The sequence below is a fragment of the Cynocephalus volans genome, chromosome 2 (genome assembly GCF_027409185.1).
Source record: "Cynocephalus volans isolate mCynVol1 chromosome 2, mCynVol1.pri, whole genome shotgun sequence".
In the NCBI taxonomy this organism is placed as follows: Eukaryota; Metazoa; Chordata; class Mammalia; order Dermoptera; family Cynocephalidae; genus Cynocephalus; species Cynocephalus volans.
Window position 1 is genome coordinate 170081188 of NC_084461.1, and position 25044 is coordinate 170106231.

A 25044-nucleotide genomic window follows, 5' to 3' on the forward strand; every position below is an offset into this window, starting at 1 on the left:
ACAGTGACTAAAGGTCTAGCAGTCTAGGGAATGTTGGAAACTGAGGCAGTAAGTTGGCATTGGCCAGTAGCAGGCTAAATGCCTTTGGAAGCAGAATGTGTGGGAGGATTCTTGGTTTGCATGCCTGAATGCTTGTATATTTCACTTAGAAAAAGTTTAGCTTCCAGCATGACCTCTTTGCAATAATGTTGTAGTATGTTCCTACTGCTGTAACAAACCAAAATATCATAGTCTGGGTAATTATAAACAACAGAAATGTATCACTCACAGTTCTGGAGGCTGGGAAGTCCAAGATCAAGGAGCCAGCAGATTCAGTGTCTGGTGAGGGCTTGCTCTCTGCCTCAGAGATGGTGCTTTCTTGCTGTGTTCTCACAATGCAGAAAGTTCTGGGAAACTCCCTCAAGCCTCTTCATGAGAGTGGAGCCCTTGACTTAATAATTCCTCAAAGGCCCTGCCTCTTAATACTATCACATTGGGAATTAGACTCCAACGTACGAGTTTTGGGGGGACACCAACATTCAGACCAAAGTGGACCATCTTGCAGCAAAGCGCTAGACCCTTTCTTCAGTGATCCAACCTCATCATGTAGCTCAGATCTCCAGTGTCCTCACCTGTCACCCAGAGATTTTGTAGAAATCATCTTCATTCACTTATAATATAAAAACATTGGCTCTGTCAAATTCCCCAAATGGAGACACGCTGGAGAGGATGAAAAGGTATGGATTCTGAACTCTGGACTCTCAGAACTTTTATTTTAGTCCTAATACTTCGGTTGTTTTTAAACTTGGGCAAATCGTTTATGTTCCTTGTATTTCAGCTTTCTCACTTGTCAAATGAAGATGGTAATACAGACTTCACAAATTCTTGGTGAAGGTCTAATGAGAGTAATTATAAGTTAAAAAAAGTTACACAAAATATTGACTATTTAGTTTTAACGAGTATCATTGAATAACATTTCTAGCAATTTTTTTTTGTTTCAGCTTGTCCTTTAGCTGCTTCCTTTCTCTTTATAACCCTGTGGAGAGCAAGTTTCTTTATCAAATCTTACGGATTCTGAAGGGTAAATTCTCCCCTCTAAATCCTAATGGAAAAGTGCCTGTGTCTTCCATGGGATTTATAGCTACCACGAATACAGAAATGGTAACTCAGGATTTATTAACTCATGAGAGCATTTGTGGAGTGTGCCAGACATTGCTACTTTTCCTGGATATCCATTCTCCCCGCTCCCTTAGTAACAGAACTCTCCATTTTTAGCTGGACAAACAGCGGTGTGGCATACAGACTAGTATTTCTCAGCCTTCCCGGTGGCCAGACGTGGTTAGGTGCTGAGATCTGGCCAATTGAAACGGTATTCATCTACATATTTTTTAGGAAAAAAAAAAATTTTTTTAAAGGTTCCTATAGGCAATTATTTATTCCCTTTCAGACTAATTGGAGGAGGGGGTGGCAGGTGGCTGACACTTGAACTACTGAGTTCCAGAACACTTTGCTATTGCTACAGTCCATCTTGGAGCACGAAGTGGAAACCACGTGATGATCCTGAGTCCCTGATGATTATGGAGTTATTAAATCAACCCCCTGGGCTGCTTATCTCTGTGCATGGCTGATGTGCAAGAGAAGTAAAGTTCTTTCTTGTTTATGCCACCGTTGCTTTGGATTTTCTCGGAAGGGAACCCAATCCCAACTGAACTGAGATGATCATCACCACGGTTATTACTCATGTGGTATTTTTACATATATTATTTTTTAAAAAGTAGTATAAAAATTGTAGTATGAAAATTTAGCTACAAAATTATTAAAATTAAATATAAAGTTATGTCCTAAAATTATTAAAATTATTTAAAAATTATAAAAGTTAGTTCTAAAAATTATATTATAAAATAAGAAAAATAATCACGATGATCATCATTATGATTATTAATCACAGCTATTTTTCTGTACACTACTTGTTGTTTATTTATTTATTTTTTGACGGTCCTAAATTGCTTATCAGGTATGAATTTTACAAACCTTACTTATATGAGTATTAACAGTAGAGCTGGAGAATATTGTGCCTTCTCCAAGCTGCACAGCGAGAACCACTAACAGACTGGTGGGATTTGTGGCCCTTTCAAAAGCTACAACTCTTGGGGCCTGCAGAGGTCAGTCCACACACATCTCTCTGTGCTTATGGACTGGTTTGGTGATCCACTAGGTCTCAGGATTTCTTCTGATAGATTTATGGGATGGATCAATGAGGAAAACCTCAAAGAATCTGTATGTGAAATCTTCACCAACCCACTAGGAATCCAGGACTCTCAGAGCCCCACTGTGGCTTTCCAGCTCACTCCTCGGCCACAGACTGAAGGCGTCAAACAAACATTAGCTGGTTGACATCATGATGGACAGGCTTGCCATAGGTTGTACCCTTAGGTGACATTGCTTTCATCCTCAGGAACTGAGTATTTGTGCCCACGACAGCGCACACAAATCCTGTATATGACGTAATCTTGCTTGGCCTTGTATCCCAGTCTGTGGCTTTATCCACCTGGGTGGGCTGGGGAGCCCTGTGGAGCACAGAGAGCAGGTCGTACTGCCAGGAGCCGACCCTCAGAAGGAAGCACATTACATCAGACTATGCCTCCCTTCATAGCTCCTGTATGCAATTTTATGCACCCACCTTGGCTTACCTCTGAGATAAAATTGATGGTTTCCGACAGACAGAAAGGAGGCTATATATACTACTTAAAAAAAAAAAAAAATCCACAGCAGATATTATTTTCCTTGCCTAGAATATCCTTAAACAAAAAGTGTTCAAATGTTGATGTGGCAGAGGTTGTTGGCTTAATTAAGAATCAGAAAGCGCTTGAATTTTTATACAGAGAGATGACAATACAGGGAATTGGTTACTCAGTGGGTAAAAAAGCCGAACAGAGATTATTAGCAGCTGCTACCACTGCTAGGCTGAGAGACTGAGAGAAGAGGTGGCACAGATTGTATTATTGTTTAGAATTACTCACTACCCTCCCAGTAAGAGATTATACATCCTGTCTTACTGATATGCAGCTTCCTTTCGCTAATAAAATGCAAACAGAAATGATATAGACACTACTCTTAAGTTCAGTCATAGCATACCTGAGCAGGACAGCTGGTATCCACGAAGCCTCCTGATGGGTAGGCAGCATGGTCAGGAAGGAAGCAATTCCTGGCTCTGCTGCTTACTGCCTGACAGGCCTTCGGTCAGCCACTGGGCTTCATGTGATTTTTTCATTGAAGGATTGGGCTCCGACGATGGATTTATGTGGATCTCTCAGCGTCCTTTCAACCTTCTGTAATATACCATGGATCAACCAGACAATAATAATCCCTCAAAGAGAACTCCTTGTCTCTGTGTTGAGTCCTTTTCTTGCCTATACATGTCCCTTTGATTAAAAATTGTCTTCGTCCTGACACTTATTCAGCAATTTGTGGTTTTCCCTTCTAAGAATGAATATTTCTTTCATCAACCAGAACAATACAAAATCTATTCATTCCAGTTTTTTCTTTCAATTTAATTTTATTTTGTCAATATACAATGTGGTTGATTATTGTGGCCCATTACTGAGACCTCCCTCCCCTCCCTCCCAACAATGTCCTTTCGGTTCACTTGTCGTATCAACTTCAAGAAATTGTAATTGTTATGTCTCCCCCCCCCGTTGTTTGTGTATTTATTTATTTTTAGCTCTCACAAATAAGTGAGAACGTGATATTTCTCTTTCTGTGCCTGACTCGTTTCACTTAATATAATTCTCTCTAGGTCCATCCATGTTGTTGCAAATGGCAGTATTTCATTCTTTTTTATAACAGAGTAGTATTCCATTGTGTAGATGTACCACATTTTCCGTATCCACTCATCTGATGATGGACATTTGGGTTGGTTCCAACTCTTAGCTATCGTAAAGAGTGCTGCAATGAACATTGGAGAACAGGTATACCTTCGACTTGATGATTTCCATTCCTCTGGGTATATTCCCAGCAGTGGGATAGCTGGGTCATATGGCAGATCTATCTGCAATTGTTTGAGGAACCTCCATACTATTTTCCATACAGGCTGCACCATTTTGCAGTCCCACCAACAATGTATGAGAGTTCCTTTTTCTCCTCAACCTCTCCAGCACTTATCATTCTCAGTCTTTTGGATATTAGCCATCCTAACTGGAGCGAGATGGTATCTCAGTGTGGTTTTGATCTGCATTTCCCGAATGCTGAGTGATGTTGAGCATTTTCTCATGCATCTGTTGGCCATTTGGATATCTTCTTTTGAGAAATGCCTATTTAGCTCTTTTGCCCATTTTGTAATTGGGTTACTTGTTTTTTTGTTGTAAAGTTGTTTCAGTTCCTTGTATATTCTGGATATTAATCCTTTGTCAGATGTATATTTTGCAAATATTTTCTCCCACTCTGTTGGTGGTCTTTTAACTCTGTTAATTGTTTCTTTTGCTTGCAGAAGCTTTTTAGCTTGATATAATCCCGTTTGTTTATTTTTCCTTTGGTTGCCCATGCTTTTGGGGTTGTATTCACGAAGTCTGTGCCCAGTCCTATTTCATGAAGTGTTTGTCCTATGTTTTCTTTAAGAAGTTTTATTGTTTCAGAGTGTATATTTAATTCTTATCCATTTTGAGTTGATTTTAGTATACAGTGAGAGGTATCTGTCTAGAGTCATTCTCTTGCATATTGATATCCAGTTCTCCCAGCACCATTTGCTGAAGAGGCAGTCTCTTCCCCAGTGTATAGGGTTGGTGCCTTTGTCAAAGATCAGATGGCTGTAGGTGTGTGGGTTGATTTCTGGATTCTCTATTCTATTCCATTGATCAGTGTGTCTGTTTTTATGCCAGTACCATGCTGTTTTGGTTATTATAGCTTTGTAGTATAGTTTAAAATCAGGTAGTGTTATGCCTCCAGCTTTATATTTTTTGCTCAGAATTGCTTTGGCTATGCATGTTCTTTTGTTATTCCATATAAATGTCTGGATAGTTTTTTCCATTTCTGGGAAAAATTTCATTGGAATTTTGATGGGAATTGCATTGAATTTGCATATCACTTTGGTAAAAGCATTTGATAAAATTCAACATTCATTCATGACAAAGACCCTCTATAAGTTAGGTATAGATGGAAAGTATCTCAACATAATTAAAGCCATATATAATAAATCCACTGCCAATATCATCCTGAATGGGGAAAAGCGGAAAGCTTTTCCTTTAAGAACAGGAACTAGACAAGGATGCCCACTCTCACCACTCCTATTCAACATAGTGTTGGAAGTACTAGCCGGAGCAATCAGAGAAAGAAATAAAGGGCATCCAGATTGGAAAAGATGAAGTCAAACTGTCCCTGCTTGCAGATGACATGATCCTGTATATCAAACAGCTTAAAGCCTCTACAAAAAAACTCTTGGAGTTGATGAATGATTTCAACAAAGTAGCAAGATACAAAATCAATTCATTCCAGTTTTTAATAGAACAATTCTATTGGCTGAAAAAAAGTGTCATTTCAGGAGTGACTTGGCAGGTGCAGGAGAAACCTCAACTCTTTTTTTTTTTTTTTTTCTGATAACCCAGAAGGATGTTTTTAATTTTTTTTTTAATAGCTAAAATTTATTTTTAATTTTTTAAATTTTTTTATTTTTTTAAATTTTATTTTGTCGATATACATTGTAGCTGATTATTGCTCCCCATCACCAAAACCTCCCTCCCTTCTCCCTCCCCCCCTCCCCCCCAACAATGTCCTTTCTGTTTGCTTGTCATATCAACTTCAAATAATTGTGGTTGTTATATCTTCTTCCCCCCCGCCCCCGGTTTTTGTGTGTGTGTGTGTGTGTGAATTTATATATTAATTTTTAGCTCCCACCAATAAGTGAGAACATGTGGTATTTCTCTTTCTGTGCCTGACTTGTTTCACTTAATATAATTCTCTCAAGGTCCATCCATGTTGTTGCAAATGGCAGTATTTCATTCGTTTTTATAGCTGAGTAGTATTCCATTGTGTAGATGTACCACATTTTCCGTATCCACTCATCTGATGATGGGCATTTGGGCTGGTTCCAAGTCTTGGCTATTGTAAAAAGTGCTGCGATAAACATTGGGGAACAGGTATAACTTCAACTTGATGATTTCCATTCCTCTGGGTATATTCCCAACAGTGGGATAGCTGGGTCGTATGGTAGATCTATCTGCAATTGTTTGAGGAACCTCCATACCATTTTCCATAGAGGCTGCACCATTTTGCAGTCACACCAACAATGTATGAGAGTTCCTTTTTCTCCGCAGCCTCGCCAGCATTTATTGTTCATAGTCTTTTGGATTTTAGCCATCCTAACTGGGGTTAGATGGTATCTCAATGTGGTTTTGATTTGCATTTCCCGGATGCTGAGTGATGTTGAGCATTTTTTCATATGTCTGTTGGCCATTTGTATATCTTCCTTAGAGAAATGCCTACTTAGCTCTTTTGCCCATTTTTTAATTGGGTTGCTTGTTTTCTTCTTGTAAAGTTGTTTGAGTTCCTTATATATTCTGGATATTAACTCTTTGTCAGATGTATATTTTGCAAATATTTTCTCCCACTCTGTTGGTTGTCTTTTAACTCTTTTAATTGTTTCTTTTGCTGTGCAGAAGCTTTTTAGTTTGATATAATCTCATTTGTTTATTTTTCCTTTGGTTGCCCGTGCTTTTGGGGTCGTATTCATGAAGTCTGTGCCCAGTCCTATTTTCTGAAGTGTTTCTCCTATGTTTTCTTTAAGAAGTTTTATTGTTTCAGGGTGTATATTTAAATCCTTAATCCATTTTGAGTTGATTTTAGTATACGGTGAGAGGTATGGATCTAGTTTCATTCTCCTGCATATGGATATCCAGTTATCCCAGCACCATTTGCTGAAGAGGCAGTCCCTTCCCCAGTGAATAGGCTTGGTGCCTTTGTCGAAGATCAGATGGAAGTAAGTGTGTGGGTTGATTTCTGGATTCTCTATTCTATTCCATTGATCAGTGTGTCTGTTTTTATGCCAGTACCATACTGTTTTGGTTATTATAGCTTTGTAGTATAGCTTAAAGTCAGGTAGTGTTATGCCTCCAGCTTTATTTTTTTTGCTGAGCATTGCTTTGGCTATGCGTGGTCTTTTATTGTTCCATATAAATGTCTGAATAGTTTTTTCCATTTCTGAGAAAAATGTCTTTGGAATTTTGATGGGGATTGCATTGAATTTGTATATCACTTTGGGTAGTATGGACATTTTCACTATGTTGATTCTTCCAATCCAAGAGCATGGAATATCTTTCCATCTTCTCGTATCCTCTCTAATTTCTCTCAGCAGTAGTTTGTAGTTCTCATTATAGAGATTTTTCACATCCTTGGTTAACTCAATTCCTAAGTATTTTATTTTTTTGGTGGCTATTGTAAATGGGCAGGCTTTCTTGATTTCTCCTTCTGCATGTTCACTATTGGAGAAAAGAAATGCTACTGATTTTTGTGTGTTGATTTTGTATCCTGCTACTGTGCTGAAATCATTTATCAATTCCAACAGTTTTTTTGTAGAGGTTTTAGGCTGTTCTATATATAGGATCATGTCATCTGCAAACAGGGACAGTTTGACTTCATCTTTTCCAATCTGGATGCCCTTTATTTCCTTCTCTTCTCTGATTGCTCTGGCTAGTACTTCCAACACTATGTTGAATAGGAGTGGTGAGAGTGGGAATCCTTGTCTAGTTCCTGTTCTTAAAGGAAAAGCTTTCAGCTTTTCCCCATTCAGGATGATATTGGCAGTGGGTTTGTCATATATGGCTTTAAATATGTTGAGATACTTTCCCTCTATACCTAACTTATAGAGGGTCTTTGTCATGAATGAGTGCTGAGCTTTATCAAATGCTTTTTTAGCATCTATAGAGATGATCATATGGTCCCTGTGTTTGAGTTTATTAATATGGTGTATCACATTTATTGATTTGCGTATGTTGAACCACCCTGGGATGAATCCCACTTGATCGTGATGAATAATTTTTCGTATGTGTTGCTGTATTCTGTTTGCTAGTATTTTAGTGAGGATTTTTGCATCTATATTCATCAAGGATATCGGCCTGTAGTTTTCTTTTTTGGTTATATCTTTACCTGGTTTTGGTATCAGGATGATGTTTGCTTCATAGAATGAGTTTGGGAGATTTGCGTCCGTTTCAATCTTTTGGAATAGTTTGTAAAGAATCGGTGTCAATTCCTCTTTGAATGTTTGGTAAAATTCTGCTGTGAATCCATCTGGTCCTGGGCTTTTCTTTGTTGGGAGCCTTCTGATAACAGCTTCAATCTCCTTTATTGTTATTGGTCTGTTCAAATTTTCTACGTCTTCACAGTTCAGTTTTGGGAGCTTGTGTGTGTCCAGAAATTTATCCATTTCCTCCAGATTTTCAACTTTGTTGGCGTATAGTTGTTTATAGTAGTCTCGAATGATTCCTTGAAACCTCAACTCTTAAGGGCTTCAGATACATGCAGATCCTTTTCAGTGTTGTTGAGTGTTTTGATGGAAAATTTTGAAAAAGGAGCTTCAGTGCTTTCTTTTGGTGCCCCCAGCCCCTTCCCCATGCACGCTACATTTCAGAGCTCCCAATTGCGCTCCTCACCTGCCACTTGGCCACATTCTTTTCTTCTTTTTCTGTGGGAGAAAGATTGAATTTCACTTGAGTTACACCAACCAGATTTCCTGAACTAAGATAACCAAGAATGTAGTTCTTGGCCACCAGTAAGACCAAGAGGTGTGGTACTTTCCAAATCACCACTTCCATGTCAGTTAGTGATGTGCTTAGAAGTCACTCTGCTGGCCACTTCTTTTAAAGTGTAAAGTCCTGGTATTGTGGAAAAAGAAACAAAACAAAACAAAAAACCCTTAAGAAGAATGGTGGAGCAGACCTATGATAAAACAAGGGAGGCCCCATCTGCCTGGCTGAAATAGTGCTATGTGCCATGTCTCCAAGGTGCTTTCCTGTGACCTCTTACCAATCCTTCTGACTGACTGCTACATCAAATTCTAAATGAATGGCCATGATAGGGTCAGGTGGGTTGGGGGGCTCTGTACCACCCTCCACCAGCCTGCAGTAGGGCCTAGATTCTCAGAGATATTTTTATGCACAAACATCACTTTGCTTCCTGGGTCAGCTTCAAGTGGATAGGATCACAGATCTTCCACGTTCTAAGTCTCTTGGGAAAGAACCATGTCTGGTAATCCAGTATTTGGACTTCCGTAATGTGGGTGTGTCCTGTAGTTTTGCTGGTCTGGTTAAAGCTTCTTAAGCTAAGACATACTAAGTGAAAACATGGCCCTCCCCATCTTCACCAAGGAAAAAGGTGGGATTTCATTCCATCTCCCACCTCTTTGCTCCACTGACAGGCTTACTTCTGGATGTTTCTATTTAAAAAAAATTTTTTTAAAGTAGTACAAATAATACATGAAGAGTATATTAATTTCCTCTTGATGTTGTAAAAAATTACCACCAATTTAGTGGCTCAAAACAATACAAATTTATTATCTTACATTTCTGGGGGTTAGAAGTCCACAATGAGTCTTAAGGGATAAAATCAAGGTGTCAGCAAAGCTGTGTTCCTTCTGGAGGCTCTAGGGGAAAATCCTCCCTCCCTTTTCCAGCTTCTAGAAGCCACCCACATGTTTTGGCTCTTGGGCTCTTCCTCCATCTGCAAAATGCATCAGTCACTCCAACCTTTGCTTCCATTGTGACATCTCCAACAGAATACAGCGGAAGTGAGGTCATGTTACTTCTGAGGTTAGGTCATAAAAAGGATACAACTTATGCTGGTTATCTCTCTTGAGACACTCACTCTAGGAACCCAAAACCCTGTTGTGAGGAAGCCCAGACCACATGGGGAGGCCATGTGTAAGCTTTCTAGCTGATAGCATCTGCATCAGCTTGGCGGACAGCCAGCAGCCACCACCAGACTAGTGAGAGACAGTTCCAGGCCCGAGTGCCCAAGTCTTCTAGCTGAGGCCGCAGACACATGCAGCAGAGTCAAGAGTCAATTATTACTATAATGACTTCTGTCTGAGCTCCTGACTAATAGAATCCGTGAGCATAGTAACTAGTTGTTTTATGCTACTAAATTTTGGGGTCATTAGTCACTCAGTCATAATAACCAGAACAACACATTAATAACCTTTTTTTCCCAGAGTCATTAGGGAATAAATTAAAGATATGATGCCCATTATCTCTTCATATTTCTTTTAAGAAAGAATGGTCTCCTGCATAACCACAGAGCTGCTATCAAAGTCAAGAAATTATCATTGCAACAATATTGCCCCCTAAACCACAGATCCCACTCACATTTCAACGGTTGTCCCAACAATGTCTCATCTAGGTTCAGGCTCCAATCCAGGATCGCATGGTGCATTTGGTTGTCATGTCTCTTTAGTCTCTTTCTATCTGGAACACTTCCTCGATCACCATTTGGCTCTTAGGACCATAACAATTTTGAAGATACTTTGTAGAATGTCCTTCAGTTTTTATATTTTCTCATTGATTTTCTCAGGTTATGTAATTTTTTCAGAATGTCCTAAAAGTGATTTTTTGTTCTTAGTGCATTAAATTAGAAGGCACGTGATTTTAACATTTATTGCTTGGTGAAAATTGTGTCTGCCAAGTTCCCTACTGTAAAGTTAAGTAAGTATTTTGTACTTACTATTTTGTGTAAATTCCCTGTTCTACATCAAAATCTCTAGTTTTTAGTGTCCATTAGTGATTATTTGCTTTAATCAATTATTACTATAATGAAAAAAGTTTCAAATTTGAAAAAATATTACTGTAATAGTTGCTAAATATTGATTTTCAAATTCATTCATTAGTTTGCGTTCTATGAGGTGAAGTTTTCCTTTCTTTCTTACGATGTATGTATGTATATATGTATATTTCATGATTCTATTTTATTCAATGTTACTTAATCATTGTTTATTTTACTGTTCAGTTTGTCCCAGATTTGGCCAATGAGATATGTCTTCATTTCTTGGGCACCTCCTTCCTTTCTGACAAAAAGAAATTCTAGACCACAGTGGTATACTATAGCCCATTGGCCATACCCAATCCACCAGCTGTTATAGTAACTAAAGTTTATGTAGTGTTTGTGGCTGCTTTCATGCTACTGCCGCTGTGTTTCATGGTAGGTTTATATTTACTTTTTAAGAAACTGTTAACAAGTTTCCCAAAGCTGTTGTACCATTTGACATTCTCACTAGCAGTGCATAAGATTTCCAGTTGCTGCACGTCATAGCCAGCACTTCTTAATATTTAGCCATTCTAATGGGTATATAATTGTTTTTTATTGTGGTTTTAGTTTACATATCTCTGGTAACTGACAATGTTCAGCATCTTTTTTTCTTTTGTGACGTGTCTGTTCAAATCACTTTTTAAAAAATGTGGTTAAATATTGAGTTGCAAGAATTCTTTATATATTTTGATACAAGGTTTTTTTTGTCAGATATGTACTGTCAGTAGTTCTCCCATTCTGTGAGTTGTCTTTCACTTTTCTTAATGATGTCTTTTGAAAAGCAAAAAAAATATTTTTTATAGTTTGTGTTTCTTGTATTCTAACTTAAGACAACTTTGCCTACTTCAGTGTCGTAAAGATTTTCTCTATGATCTCATTTAAAAGTTTGTATTTTTGGTTTTATTTGGGTTTATAATCCCCCCCCCTTTTTTGGCCATCTGGCCAGTATGGGGATCTGAACTCTTGATCCTGGTGTTATAATACCATCCTCTAACCAACTGAGCTAATCCGGCCAGCCCTGTGATACATTTCTAATTTTTGTGATGGTGTGAAGTAGGGCTTAATGATTTTATTTTCTATGCAGATATTCAGTTGTTCTAGCACTATTTGTGAAAGACACTTTCCTTTCCCCATTCAATTACCTTGGTACATTTGTAGAAAATGAGTTGACCTTATATGTATAGGCCTATTTCTGAATTCACTATTCTGTTCCATTGATCTTTATGTTTATTCTTTCACCAATATTACTTTGCCTTAATTATTGTAACTTAATAATAAATCATGAAATTAGGTAGTTTATTCCAACTTTATATTTTTTAAAATGACTTGTGATCTAGGTCTGCATAAATTTTTACCATAAATTTTAGAACTAGCTTGTCAATTTGAATAAACATGCCTGCAGGAATTTTGGTCAAGATTGCATTGACCTTATAAATCAATTGGGGAGAATTGAGAATATTTAGCTTTTCTAATCCATGAACTTGTTATATTGCTGCATTTAAGTAGTTCTTCTTTCATTTCTCTCAGCAATATTCTTTTTTAGTGAAGAAGTCTCACATGTTCTTCATTAAATTTAATGTGCTCAGTTTAAAAATTTTTTCTGTTGTTATTATATTTATTGAAATATAATATTATTATGGAATCTAATAATAAAATATTTGGGGCTTGTCTTTGTTTTTTATTCATTTCACAATTTTTAGCAATTTAATTTTATAGTATTTTTCAAAAGCATCAGTCCACGAGAGATTGTCTTTCACCACAGATAGCTTGGGAAGCACTTGTCTAGAGATAAGTCTAAGTCTGATAAGTACTTTCATTTCTCATCATCATCCAAGCATTAAGAAAGGGGCAAAAAGAGCCAGAACAGTGTATGCTCAGCTCTTTTATGGAAATGATCTGGAAGTGGGATGTATCAATCCTGTTCACATCCCATGGCCACACCTAGCTGCAAGGGAGGCTGGGAAGTGGAGTTTTAGCTGGCTGATGTGAGTCCAGCAACAGCTATTGCAACGAAACAGGGTAACATGGATATGGTGGGGGAACTATCAACAGTCTGCCTCTGTTGATCCTTCTGGATGCCTAATGTTGCTGCACCCCTCTCTTCCAATGCACCTCCAGAAGGGAGACACCTCAAAAGCTCATCCAGTTTCATGGCTAGGATCTCAAGCTGATGGCATTCTCTTCCATGAAGCTTGGATGTGGCTTCTCATGGTCTGATGATAAAACAAAAAAACACATCATCTGTATCTCCTCCTAGATATGCGGTATGAAATGATAGACTAAGACCAGGACAACTGCAATAAAAATCCTTATTTGGAAAAGCAAAAATGGGGAAACACACAGCAGTCAATGTTTTGTAGTGATGATCAAATCTGGAAGGATAGGAATTATGATGACTGCCTGCCTTGGCAGTGGAATGACACATAGTTTGGACTCTGATTCTACTCTCTGGGAAGAACTGTCTTGTTCACTGTTCTCTTTGGCCTCTAGTTTTGCAATGAAATGAACACTAGAGAGTACAGCCCATTTGAAGCCTGTGTATCTTTTACAAACTGCTTCCACCTAGTGCAAGATACACTCAACTACTCCTCAAGGGACATCCCCAAAGTCTTATCAAACTATTGCATCTGTCTCAAAGCCCAGGATTTGGGGTTAATGCTCAGACTTTTCCGTGATATGTCAGAGGCTTTATAGTCCAGGTCAGGAAGTAGCACCCACAATTTCCTCTTCATCTCATTGGCCAGAACTTATCATGTGGCCATTCCTGGATACAAGAGAAGGAGAGGTAGACTAGCTATGTCCTCTGCTACATCTCAGGAGTCCTGTTGTTAACAACGTAGATAAAGAATTTTCATGAACAATTAGTCTCTGTCTCACCCAGGTGTGAGTCTCTGTCCCACACCATAGTGGTCCCAACATGGATCTTGGCATGTTCCCATGATTTACACACACACACACATACTCATAAACACATGCACACACACGAAGCTTTTCTTGGTGAAAATAGACTACTCAGTTTAGGAAAATGGATGGCATTTAGGTAACAAGTGATTAGAATGATAATATTAGGCCTTTTTAGAACAATTTTATTGGGGTATGATTGATGTACAAAAAAAACCCTGTACTTATTTAATTGAATTTTTTAGAAAAAGTCAAATATTATTTAAGGTACACAACTGATGAATTTGGGCGTTGCATACCCCTGTGATACCATCACCACAATCAAGGTAATAAACATATCCATCACCTCCAAAATTTCCTGTGTCCCTTTGCTCTGCATGTGTGTGTTAAAAACACTTGACTTGAGATCTGTCCTTGTAACAAATTTTTAAGTGCACAATATTGTATTGTAAACTATGGGCACCATGTTGTACGGCAGGTCTCCAGAACTTATTCATCTTGTATAAGTATAACTTTATGCACATTGAACAACTCCCCATTTCCTCCGTCTCTATCCTCTGGCAACCACCAATCTATTTTCTGCTTCTATAAGTTTGACTATTTTTAGATAACTCATATAAATGGAATCATGCAGTCTTTGTTCTTCTATGACTGACTGACTTCACTTAGCATAATGTCTTCCAGGTCCATCTGTGTTGTTGCAAATGGTAAAATTTTATTTTTTTAAGGCTTTTTTAAAAAAATGTTACACTGTATGAGTATACTACATTTTCTTTATTCATCTGTCATAGAACATTTGGGTTGATTCCATATCTTGTTTATTGTGACTAATGCTGCAATGAACATGGGAGTGCAGATATCTCTTTAACGTCCTGACTTCAATTCTTTTGGATAAATCCCCAGAAGTGGGATTGTTGGATATTATGGCAGTAATATTAGACCTTCTAGTTCTTTAAAGACTCTCAGCCACTTCACTATGTTTTTAAACTTCTCGTCTGCTTATCTCTTTATTTTGGTCTCTCTGTACTTCACAATTACTGTTCATTCCTATTGCCGGGTGGTTTACCTATCTTTGTGTCCTCAACTGCTATTAACCCCGACAGTCACACTTTCCACTCAAGTAATGTTATTAAGGAACGTTGCTAAAAGATAGTTTTCTAAATGGAATTCAAGGGCCAACTGCTAAAATTATGATTTTCTTTTACTCTGACCTGAGTTTGTGCATGGTAAAGAAGGGACTGGAAAGAAATATATAGCATATAAAATAAACATGATTGCATAGTGATTATGAAATTTTATTTTTTCACTGTTACAAATTTATTAATATAGAAATGTATTTCTTTTATGACCAGACAAAATAAATGAATTAAAGAATCAAAATTTTTTTCTGAAAATTGGTGAACATTTTGTATAAATTAAATTCAGCTCATCTTCCTATCCACATTACTGTAGGCAAGAAAATAGAAAAGATAATAATAATAGCTAACATTTATTGAGCACATACTATGCACTAGGTAATTCACTAGATACTGTACATGAATTAACTAATCCAATAATTATAACAACCATAAAAAATAGATACTATTTTTGTTATTTCCACTTTATAGGAAATATAAAGCTAAATATAAAAACTAAAGAAGAGAGAATTTAAATTACTTGTGCAAGCTCACACTGCTAATAAGAATAATAATCAGAAAAAATGCTTAGAGTGCATATTATAAGCACTGTTCTAAGTGCTTTGTATATAACAACACCATTCAATTCTCACTTGAACTCTGTGTGATAGAGAATATCATAGGCCCCATTTACAGATGAGTGAACAGAGGCCCAGGTGGGTTTAGTAACTTACCCAGGGTTTACACAGTTAGTAAGTGGCAAGGCTGAGATTGGAATCTGCACAGTCTGGATGCAGGTCCATGCTTCTAAACATTACACTGTTAGACATTAACATACACTACATGAGCTTGAATTGGAGGGTCTTTGCAGAGATTATCTTGGAGAATACCACTGTTGGGGATGTAAGATCTGGTGAATATTCTGCTTCTGCTAGGCTATTTATTATGTGTGTTAGGTTGGTGGACTTGAGTTTCTATGGAATCTAGTTGGGTGTATCCGTTCACAGCAAGGTGGGAGGCCTCCTAGGAGGGCAGGGTTTGAATTACAACAACCTGAAAATGAAGTGAGACCCTTGTCCGGAAAATAAACACCAGAATGCTTACTCAAAAAGCAAAGCCTGGATTTGTTAGGCTCTCTGGAGAGATGCCATCATTATGAAAAGCCTTATTCCATCTGGCTTCCTGTGCATGGCAAAGCCTAATGATGCTGACAGGTCACATAAGCTTGCACGAATGGGCTCATGTTTTATTTACTCAGGTGCTAATTTGACATTGCCCAGTCCTGATGAATCTATGGATTTGGAAATAACGAGGTCCTCTCTATATATACTGTGATGTTATCTCCAAAAATGAAGAAAATGAGAAAGAAGAAAAGCCTGGATTCCCTGTGGATAGCTCTCACAGTTTGCAATGAGTATTCAAGTACACTACAAAAAGCATTGGGCAACATTTAAAACACAGATCAATGGTGTTTACTATGATATATTGCAAAGAAATTTCTGGCACTGAAAGTCTCTCTTTAAGCAACACTTCCACACAGTGCCAACTAAATAATGTAACAGCATCTGGATTCTTTCTAAATCGAGTATGAAATTATATATTTCTCCCATGACACAGACGATACCAAAAGGCAACATTTCCTAAAATAAAAAATGAGGAGTAAATTAAGTAGTGGCTAAGGAAGACTCTCTTGTACTTTCTTTTATTTTTTAAAATAACTTTTATTATTGAAGCAAAAATAATTAAAAGAGTGAAAAAACATGGATGTATATTTGGGCACATTTTTACACACATGTAACTACCACTTAGATAAAAATCAGAATGCAACAATGTCTTTAAAATGTTCATGTCCTCTTTAAATCCTCAAAATTAATCACTATCCTGACTTAAATTTTTTTAAATTTAAAAATATAGCACAGATCTATAAACTACATAAAATATATGTACATAAAAACTTATTATAAGATAAATACTTATAACTACCACCCAGGCCAAGGACTAAACCTTGACCAGCCATAGTTAGGGACTGAATTGTGTCTTCCCAAAATTTATTAAAAGGCTCCAGATACGATGTGACTGTATATGGAACCTTTAAAGAGGTAATTAAGGTTAAATGCGGTCATAAGGGGCCCTGATCCAATCTGACTGGTGTCCCTAAGAGAAGAGAAAGAGAGGTTTGCAATGAACTTGGGAGTGCAGGTGTCTTCACTGTAGCACTATTCACAATGGCCAAGAGATGGAATTAACCTAAATGCCCATCAACAGATGAATGGATAAGAAAACTGTGGTATATACACACAATGGAATACTATTCAGCTATATAAATGGTATACTATCATTTGAAGCAATGTGGATGGAATTGGCAACCATCATGGGGGTTGTTTTTTTTGTTTTTTGTTGTATGGGTTTATTACAGCAGAATTATATTATTCACAAAGTCGTGGATTTTGGCTCAATACCTAAATGCCTTCTAACTAACTTTTTGATGTTCTGATTCTTTATTTTAACATATTCTAAAATAGTTATATAATTATATCATTTTTGGCCTTTTTCAGCCTTCATGCTTTTCACTAATCCTTTACCAGTTCACAAAAATAATAGGGAGTGATTTGGGGGCAACCATCATCATGTTAAGTAAGTCAGGCACAAAATGACAAATACCACGTGATCTTCATCATATGTAGAATCCAAAAAAAAGAAAGTGGTCCTCGTAGAAGTGAAGGGTAGAATAATGGTTACCAGATGCTGGGAGAGGAGCAGGGGTTGTGGAAGAGGAGAAGAGGTAGACTAATGGGTACAAAACTACACTATCTATCCTAAGTCAATCATTGTGCAGTATGTGCATATGTTGGAACAACACACTGTACTCCACAAATGTGTACCAGTAAATGTTAAAATAAAAAACATATATAAGGTAAAATAAATTTTAAAAAAAGAGGAGAAGGAGACATCAGGGATGCACATAGAAGAAAGACCATGTGAAGAGGCACCTAAAGGATGGCCATCTGAAAAGGGGCCTCAGGAGAAGTCAACCCTGCCCACTCTCTGCTTGGGCTTCCAGCCCAAGAACTTTGAGAGAATAGATGTCTGTGGTTGAAGCCGCCGCATCTGTGGTATTTTTTTATATCAGCCTCAGCAGACTCATACAGCCTCCCAGAACCCACCAAAGGCCCCATCCAAGCTCAAGCCTTCCTGCTAGGGGTAACTGGTTACGTAAAAATCATTTCTTGCTTTGCTTCAGAGTTTTACTTATTTATTTATTTATTTTTGGCAGCTGGCCGGTATGGGGATCCAAACCCTTGACCTTGATGTTACAAGGTGCTCTAACCAACTGACCTAATCAGCCAGCCTGTGTTATAGTTTTACTACACAAGTGTGTATCCCTAAACAATAAAGTTCAGTTTTATCTGTTTTTTATTATGTCATTTAAGCCTCTTTTAATCCAAAGATTCCCCCTCTATTATTACGTTAAACTTCCTCATTGTATTTGTTGAAGAAACCAATTCTTTTCCTAGTAGTGTTTTTCACTAGGAAATAATCTGGCCTGAAATTTCAAATGTAAATATGATCAAGCCCATAGATCCAAATGCCAATTTATGGGAAATGCAGAGGAGGGAGGAACTTATTCAAATACTCCTGTAGATGTCATCAGCAATATCCCGTACAGCTTGTATGAGTCAGGAGAAATGCTAGATTCTTTTCCTTTTTTAGAAAAACCAGTTTTAAAAATAATAATGAGTTGATTCCCTGTCATCCTTTAAAGGTAGCCACATTTTTTAAGTGTCATTGTGAACTCATGCATCTGATGTGCAGATTAGGATGAAAATAAATACCTTAGTATTCCAGAAACCATGCTGACATATTTACGGATATGAAAAATACTTTCCAGTCTTTCCTAAATTAGTGTGTTCTTTTTTTTCAGAGAGATAAGCCTTCTTATTTATGGAATATTTAATATATTTTAATCTGTTTTTCTCAATACTAATGTTCACCCTGTCAACCTTTGACCAGTGGAAGCTTATCCAAGTTGCTCTTGGGTCCTTTTGAAAAGATTCCAGTACTCTCTGAAAGCTTCCTCACTATCACGAGATGCACTGGGCTTATGTGGTGTATTTCTTGCCCAAGTCCTGGAATTAAGTATTTCTTCAAGAAGCTTTGGCGTTTTTTAGTAGGAAATTATATTTCAAGACCACACATGGGTGCTAGTACTCATTGCTACTGGGCGGGTCATTGTTACAATTCCTTGTCAGTGAACAGAACTAGAAAAACACATTAAAAAATAACTCATGAGGCCGAATTAATACTTTCAATTCAAATTTAGGACTATAAATCTTTTACTTAACCTTTTCTGTCTTAAATCTTAAATCTTTTCTTCCACACTGAGAATAAGGATATAGTGTGTGATAGAATTAGACTACTTACTTGCTTTATCCTATCTTACACATTTAACAGTACCAGGACAGCACAGCAATACTATAAACACCAATATAATTAAAATTATTTTTGTGCATTTGATCTGTCCATTTTCCTCCCATTTTTAAAAAGAACTATAGTGCGTATAGCTATGACTGTCATATTTTTCTTCTTTATAACCTTCATTTAGTCTCAGTTCTCTAAATAGCTACGTATTTAATGTTCAACAATGGTCTCTATGCCAAAGCCTCTCAGGTCATTTTGGTTGTTCTTTCTCTAGTAGATTCCTCATGAAGCACTCATTAGCACAATTATTTCCTGAATTCTTGAATATTGGTAAGAATTTTTGTCTTTTATACTAGAAAGTTACCTTGGCTAGACAAAAAATTCTTAGCTCATAGTTTCTTTTCTTGAATGCCTTAATGTTACTCCATCTTTTACTAGAACAAAATATCACAGTTGACAAGTTTAATGACAATCAGATTTTCTTTCCCTTTCGAGTATCTCGGTCTTTTGCCTGGATAACTAAAGGACTTTTCTTTTTCTTTGTATTCTGGTAATTTTACTAGAATAAATGTTTGTATGGTCATGATGAGTTTATTTTCCCAGGTACAGTGTATACTCTTTCAGTGTGATGACTTTTGATTCACATATGTATGTGTCTGTAGGTATCTACCAAGAAGTGAAATGGCTGGGATACAAGGTACACATGTGCTCAGATTTAGTGCATACTGCCAAAAACGTTCCAAAAGTGGTTGTATTAGTTTAATTCTCACCATCAGTGTGTGCAAGTTGCAATTCTTCCATCTCCTTATCAATTATTGATATTGTCAGTCCTTTTAGTTTGGGTTATTTAACAAAATGCTAGCAAACCAAATCCAACAACATATAAAAAGGATTATACACCATGAACAAGTGGTATTTATTTCTAGGCTGCAAGCTTGGTTCAACGTATAATAATCTGTATAATAACTCATATTAATAGAATATATACAAAACCACATGATCATCTCAATAGATGCAAAAAGTCTTTGACAAGATCCAACATGTTTCATGATACAAATACTAAACAAACTAGGACTAGAAGGGAAATTCCTCAATCTGATAAAAGACTTCTGTGAAAAAGCCACAGCTTACATTATACTTAATGCTGAAATATGAACTGATTTCTCCTTACATGAGAAACATAACAAAGATGTCCAATCTCAATACTCTGTTCAACAATGTGCTGGAGGTTCTAGCCAGGGAAATTAGAGAGAAAAAACGAATAAAAGGCACCTTGATTGGAAAGGAAGAAGTAAAACTATCTCTGTTTCAAGACTGTATCTAGAAACTCCTAAGGAATCCACAAAAATGTTTTAAAAACAGTAAATGAGTTTATCAGGTTTGCATATACAAGATTAATATTAAAAAATCAATTGTATTTCTATATATAGCAATGAACAATTAAAAATAAAAACAAGAAAACGATTGCATTTATTATAACATCAAAATAATAAAATACACAGGTATAAATGTAACAAAATAGTCTTGTAGCAAAAATTAAGACTGTACTAAAAGCTAAAAAACATTATTGAAAGAAATTAAAGAGGGCCTAAATAAATGAAAAGACATTCCATTTTCATGGACCAGAAGACCTAATATTAAGATGGCAGTACTCCCCAAACTGACCTGCGGATTCAATGCAGTTGCTATTAATATGCCAATGGTAATTTTTGGAGAAATTGACAAGCTGATTCAATAATTCATATAGAAATGCCAGGGACCCAAAATAGCCAACACAATCTTGAAAAAGAAGAACAAAGTTGGAGGACTTACACTTCCTGATTTGAAAACTCACTACAAAGCTACAATACATAAGACAGTGTGATCCTAGCAAAAAGATAGACATAGATCAATGGGGGAAAATCAAGAGCCCAGAAATAAATCCTTACATTCATTGTCAATGATTTTCCATAAGAGTGTCAAGACACTATAGTGGGAGAAAGAAAACAACAAATATTGCTGGGACGACTATATCCATGTGTAAAAGAACGAATTTGGACCTTTACCTCATACCATACACAAAGAGGAACTCAAAATGGATCACCTAAATGTGAGAGCTAAAACATAAAACTATTAGAAGAAAACACAGGAGTAAATATTTACGACTTCGAAGTTAGGCAATGGTTTCTTAGATATGACACCGAAAGCACAAGTGACAATATAAAAAATAGCTAAACAGAACTTCATCAAAATTAAAACTTTGGTGCATCAAATACCATCAACAGAGTGAACAGGCAACCCATAGAATGGGAGAAAATATTTGCAAATTATATGTCTGATAAGGAATAATATCCAGAATACATAAAGAATATATATAAAAAACAAACAATCCAATTAAAAAATGGACAAAGGACATGAATAGACATTTTTCCAAAAGAGACATACAAATGGTCAATAAGCACATAAATAGGTGCTCAACATCATCAGCTGTCAGAGAAATGCAAATCGAAATCACAATGACATACCAATTTGTATTCACCAGGATGGCTACAATAAAAAGACAGACAATAGCCAAGTGTTGGAGGGATGTGGAGAAATCAGAACCCTTGTACATTACCGATGAAATTATTAAATAGTATAGCCATTTTGGAAAACAGTTTGTCAGTTCCTCAAAATTTTTATTGCAGAGTTACCTATGATTCAGAAATTCCACTCCTAGGTATATACCCAAGAGAAAAGAAAACATATGTTCACACATAAATGTGTACATGAATGTTCATAGTGGAATTACTTATATTAGCACCAAAATAGAAACAACCCAAATGTTCTTCTTCTGGTAAGTGAGTAAACAAAATGGGTATATTCTTACAAAGAAATATTATTCACCAGTAAAAAGTAATAAAATATTGATATGCGCTACAATACGGATAACCTTGAGAACATTATAAGTAAAAGAAACTAGTTATAAAGGTCACATATTACATGGTTTCATTTATGTGAAATGTCCAGAATAGGCAAATTTATAGAAACAGAAAGTGGACAAGTAATTGACAGGGCCTGGGTGGAGGGGGGGAACGGGAAATGACTGTTAATGTATACGGAGTTTATTTTGGAATGATAAGTGTTCTGAAAGTACATAGTGCTTATGGTTACACAACTCTGAATATACTAAAAATCACTGAACACTTTAAAATGTCAAATTTTACGGCATATGTATTATGTTTTAATAACAGTAGCTGTTTAACAGTAGCTGTTATTGAAAATAGAATAAAAAACCGGAGATGGATTTTTTTACGGGGTGAGTTATTGTTTTATGTTCTAGTCCACGGAATCTTTCCTCTGTCCCCTCCATTCAGCTATTGAGCATATTTTGTGAATTCTTTATTTTGGTTGTTGTATTTTTCAGTTTTCAAATTTCCATTTGGTGCTTTTTCATATCTTCTATTTCTTTGCTGAGACTCTCTTTTTTCGCCATTTGTTTCAAGTGTGTTTGTAATTGTTCATTTAAATATTTTATCATGTCCCCATTAAAATCTTCATCAGATAGTTCTATTATCTCTGTCATCTCAGTATGGGCACATGTAGATTGTCTTTTTTCATTCGGTTTGCAATATTTCTGGTCCTAGATATGAAGAGTGATTTTTAATTGAAACCAGTATGTTTTAGGTCTTATGTTATGAGACTGAATCTTACTTAAACTTTCTGTTTTAGCTGTCTTCCTCTGAACCACGCTGGCAGTGGATGGAGGGAGATGCCACCTTGTTACTGCCAGTGGGGTGGAAGCTGAGGTTCCCTACTTGGCCTCTGTGGATACCTGAGTGAGGGGTCTCCTCATTTCTGCTGGGTGGGGATGGAAGTTTGGCTCTTTTTCTTATTGCACAGGCTAGATTCTCCAGTGTCATGGTGAATAAATCCTTGTCTTATTTCTCATCTTAGCAAGAAAGGGTTTACTCTTTTACTGCTAAGTATATGTTAGTCATACACTTTCATAGATGTCTCTTATCAAGGACAAATCAAAGAAGTTCTCTTCTATTCATTTTTTGAAAATTAATAGTCTATTTTTTATAGCAGTTTTAGGTGTACATAAAGTTCTCTTTTATTCTTAATATACTAAGAGTTTTAAATCAGAAATGAATGTTGAATTTTGCCAAATATTTTTTATGCCTCTATTAAGATAGTCATCTAGTTATTCTTTTTTAGTTTGTGAATATAGAAATTGATCTTGTTTTCCCTGAGTGAATGTTAAATGTTAAACCAATTTTTCATTCTTGGGATTAATATCACTTGGCTATGACATATTCTCCTTCTCATGTACTGTTCAATTTGATTTGCTAAAATTTTATTAGGAAATTTTGCATTTTTGTTCATGAGAATATGAGTCTATTGGGTTTTTTTTTTTTTGTGTGTGTGTGTGTGTGTGTGTGTGTTTGTGTATGTGTGTGTGTTTAAATAATGTTATTGTTTGGTTTTGGTTAATTGAATGAGTTGGAGTGTAGTCTCTCTACCTCAATTTTTGGGAAGCATTTTTGTAGAATTAATATAATATCTTCTTTAAACAAATTTGTAGAATTAGCTAGTGTAGAATTAGCTAGTGTAGCTAGGGCTGGATGTGGAGCTCATAGACCCCTTGAGCCCATTCACAAAGCCTTTATGAGCTAGGTAACTGGCAAAAAGGTCCTTGGCACCTTGGTTGAAGTAGGAATAGTCTTTATTCAGCACACACACATCTAATACCTAGGCAGTCCAAAGAGAAACTCAGAAACTCAACTGCTACCAGCAAAGTCCAAAGAAAATCTGAGCAGCCTCCAGCAGAGTAAACATGCTCTATTTTCAGACATGAGCTCTACCAGCCAGCTTCTTCTTCACAAACTAAAGAACACACAATAGTAACAAACTAAAAAGATACATGGGTGCACATGTGCACTAACGTCCACCCACACACAACTCGTTTTCAAGAAATGTGCTGCATGACCCCCAACCGGACCTGAGCTGAGGGAGCCTGACCAAACTATTCTATTTTCCCTCCAGCTAGCAAGCCGTCTGGGCTTGAAGTTTTCTTTGTGAGAATGATTTTCAATGTACAAATTCAATTTCCCTAATAGATATATAGTTACTTGAGTAATCTATTGCTTCTTCAGTGACCTTCTGAAATTTGTGTTTTTTAATAATCTGTCAACTTTGTCTAAATTTTCAAACTTATTGGCACATAGTTATTCATAATTTCAGCTTATTATATTTTTAATAGATGTAGAATCTACAATGATGTCACCTTTCTCATATTAGATATTAGTAACTTGTGTCTTCTTTCTTTTTTTTCCTGGTCAGTCTGATTAGAGCAGGGTCACTCAACATCAGCATGTTGACATTTGAACTGGATACTTCTTGGTTACAGTGTAGAGCTAGGGCTAGGGCCTGTAGCTCACAGACCCTTGAGCCCATTCACAAACCCTTCACATGCAGGTATACGAGCTAGGTAACCAGACAAAACGGTCCTTGGAGGCTTGGCTGAAGTAGGAATAGTCTTTATTCAGCACACACAACACTAGGAGCTAGGCAGTACAAAGGAGAAACTCAGAAACTCCACTGCTATGGGCAAAGTCCAAAGAAAAAACTGAAACTGAGCAGCTGCCAGCAGAGTAAATATGCTCCATTTTTAGACTCAGAGCTCTCCCGGCCAGGCTGCTTCCCAAACTCAAGAACACACAATAGCAATAAACTAAAAAGATACGTTGGTGCACATGTGCACTAACTCCACCCACACAACTTGTTTACAATAAATGTTGAGGAAGCCTGACTAAATTATTCTATTTTCCCCACACAGTGGTTTTCCTGTGCATTGTAGGCTCTTTAGCAGTATTCCTAGCCCCTA

General features: G+C 36.7%; 1 pseudogene; it reads right to left on the bottom strand.

Moving 5' to 3' along the window:
• Positions 1–2026: 2026 nt before the first annotated feature.
• LOC134370690 (large ribosomal subunit protein eL15-like) lies at positions 2027–8777 on the bottom strand (annotated as a pseudogene).
• Positions 8778–25044: the final 16267 nt, after the last annotated feature.